Source organism: Toxorhynchites rutilus, chromosome 2, assembly GCF_029784135.1.
Source record: "Toxorhynchites rutilus septentrionalis strain SRP chromosome 2, ASM2978413v1, whole genome shotgun sequence".
In the NCBI taxonomy this organism is placed as follows: domain Eukaryota; kingdom Metazoa; phylum Arthropoda; class Insecta; order Diptera; family Culicidae; genus Toxorhynchites; species Toxorhynchites rutilus.
The window spans coordinates 153,906,021-153,909,655 of NC_073745.1; positions in this window are offsets into that span (position 1 = coordinate 153,906,021).

Sequence of the window (3,635 nt, forward strand, 5' to 3'; positions counted from 1 at the left end):
TATCGGTCAATCCAACGGCCTCAAGTTCTCAAACAACGCTTCATCATTCACCATATGGTCGGAACACCCGGAATTTATATACCACTGCATATTTCTCAATTCCGTCTCTTTTCCTTTAATAACACCAACGAAGCATACACCTTGCCGTTCCACCGCTGCCAACGCCTTCGGTTTCTTTTCGTTCCTCGTATCATTCTGCTTTTTGACGTGGGACTACGTCTAACCGGAATATATGGAGGGTAAAATGAAAACCTAAACACAGAACATGCAGGAAAAAATGAAAGATTTCGAATGCTTATAGCTCGAACATTTCGTACTGGATAGGAGAGATGTTTGCATCACTTGATAGGGAATATTTCTACGCATCTATCGCAACTAACAAAATGTTGTTTTTCATTAGATAAACAATTGATTAACTGTAAAATATTAGGCGTTATCTAAACGCCCTAACTGCATCGTTTAATTGGCCCGATTTACGGTTTCCCTAACACAGCCATCAAAACCAAGCAGCCTTGGGGAAATCGGCATTGCAAATACATGAAAGTAGGGGGACTTTTGTTCTCATCGAAAAATGTTCACTAACACAGACTTTAAAACCAAGCAGCGAAATCGGCATTGCAAACACACGAAAGAGCCTAGAGGCGAGTGAACTGAAAAGTTTAAACCCTCTTAAAGCCAAAAAAAAGAAGAAGAACACACGGAAGTAGGGGGAGCTTTTGTTCCCACCGAAATGTGTTCCCTAATAGAGATTTCTAAACCAAGGTGCCTGGAGAAATCGGTATTTCAAATTCATGCAAGTCGGGGGTATTTTTGTTCCGACTGGAATGTGTTTCCCTAACACAGACTTCAAATCCATGAAGCGTGGGGAAATCGGCATTGCGAATTCATACAAATCGGGGGTATTTTTGTTCCGATTGAAATGTGTTTCCCTAACACAGACTTCAAAACCGAGGGGAAATCGGCTCTGCAAATAAATGCAAACTGCGAGTACTTTTGTCCTCGTTTGCCTTTGTGCAGAGTGGAATATGTCTGTCCTAACATGATCTTCTAAACTTAGGAACCTGGGAAAATCGTGCAGACACTAAAAGCGAATGAACTTCCCAGTTTCAAGCAAATTCGAGATTCGAGAAGTATGTACACTTTTGGGATGTAAACTTCAGAGGGAAATGTAAAATAAAATAATCGTTTGATAATTTTTTTTTGTCTTTATTGGAAAGATTTTCAGCCTTAGGCTGGTTCATCAAACGTTTGATAATTCTTCCGTACATATATTTTGTTCTAGTCATCATACCAAACGTAAAAGGTCCGTCATTAAATTTACTTGTAACGAAGAACAATCAATCACAATAAATGAATTGACTTTACACGGCATTTGTTCATTTTTTTCACTCACAGAGCAAATATATTGAACTCAATTGAATTTGGAAACTGTTTCATTCAATCAAGAATTTAATCAATACAAACGAATGATTGTTAAGCTAAGGTAGTTCCACGTCAACCTTGCGGTTATATCATAGATATAACCCACTCATTTTTCTTCGAAGGGCAATCTGCCAATTTGTGTCCTTCCTGCTTGCAACCAAAACATTTAAAAATCTTCTTTTTCTATTGCTGCTGCTTGAATCCCCAACATGCTGCTTCATTTTTCTGAGTAACAAATTCTCCTCTCTGGCCTTTCTGTTTAATCTCCTCATCTAGGAGTCGACATTTCACAAACTCCATATTGAGGTTATTTTCGGGCATGGTTTCCAATGCAGTGACTACTGTGGAAAATGCCGGCCCCAATGTCAATAGAAGATGACAGATAACATCCAGTTCTTCCATATCTGCTCCGGTCCCGCGATACTCTCGAACGAGTTTGTCAAATCGCAAGAAATGTTGCTGTAATTAGCCGCTCTCGAAACGCAAACTGAGCATACGGCGTTTGAGATGCATCCGGCTTGCGATACTGCGTCTTTCGAAAACACGTCCTAACGCGTCCCACACTTTCTTCGGAGTTGTTTGTACTTGGACATACTCCAACTGAGAATCACTTATTCGGGAAATGACCAGAGATTTACATTTACGCTCCTTTTTCTTTCGCTGCTCCCGGAGCCTTTCTTTCTGCTGCTTTACATCCGGCGTATCTCCATCCGCACCATGTAGCGCTTCAAGGTCATCAATTTCCTCCTCGATGCAGTTCTGCAGTTCATGCTCCTCCAGGAGCACCCGCCTTCGAAACCGCTAAGCGCTGAAATTGGTGCCGTCGAAAAGCGGAACGTGGTAGCGTTCATTTCGTGCTTCTTCCTCCATCTTCACAAACACTTTTCACCGATTCCCGCGAAACTAAAAAAAAACGTTCTGGGCCCACAACCTGAAGAGGTTTCGGATGGGAAAACACGAATAACAGTTGAGAAAATACGCAATTATTATAATAGCAGAAAAACACGTGTATTCAATTTAAGTTGTTCACATCGAATTACATCTCTTCAGGTGGGTCAACCTTTTGATTGTCGTAGTGGAGTCCGCAAGAGCAGGGTTGCTAGTATATCAGTAGTTGCTTCCTTAACAAGTACGGGCCTAGAGGGTATTCACGAAACCTAAGGTGAATGCCCAGAAACGAAAAAAAGGGACTTCTGAAGAAACCTTTGTCGAGAACGATGGGACAATCCCAGCGTTGAGAGAATAAAGGAGGTACTGCGAATAGCCGCGTGAATAAAAGGCGGTTTCGGAAAAGAGTGTTGGTGATGCGATTTCGACTAAAGCTTAAGTTCGCGAGTATTTTAAAGAGATCTCCTTGACGTCAAAGAGGTACCAAGGACGTCACTGTCCGTCGTCTACACGCCGCTCTGGCCTAGAGTCCCGGAAACAAAAGGTGAGTGTAGGCTAAGGAAGTGGGTGTGATAGCGCGATCACACGTGTAGGATCAATGACATGGTCGAAATCACAGGCGATAAGTTTTTATATTTGGAATTAAACTTGACAATCCAACGATGGAATTAACTGCATCGAAAATATTTTTAGCATTATAGGCATTCAAAATATTGTTTTCTTTGTCCTAATTTCCGCTTCAATAACTGAACTAGTATCTTGCAGCCCTCCCGTGGCCGAGTGGTTACCGTCCCACATTGTCATGCCGGGGGTTCGGGTTCGATTCCCGTTCTGGTCGGAGGATTTTCGTCAAAGAAACTGTGTTCACGCGTATTCTAGTGCTACTAAGTGCTACTAATAAAAATGACGCAAGTAGTACTACGTTGAGAAGGCAAAATTTCCACTGGGAACGTCAATGCCATCTCTCTACAGGACTCTACAGTCCTGTATTTATTGTTAGGATAACAGAGAGAGAGGAAACCCGAGCAAGATTGTATAAGCCAGAGCGCGAGAGACTTCAGTTTAAAAGTATCTATAGCCACGAACGGATGTGAATAAAGGTTTGAACTTAAATTCAAAATTTATCCCGTAAAGTTTATTGATGAAACAGTGTCAATTCACTGGTATAAGATCCTACACCAGTCAAGGTTCAGTAAAGATGTATGCTTAAATCCATTGCACAATGGTCCAGGAGATGCATTTAAGCGGAAATTAGCATTTAGAGTTCGACAGTTATTCTCTAGACAAAAACTGTCTTCTAAAAAGTTGTAACACATAATAGAGTT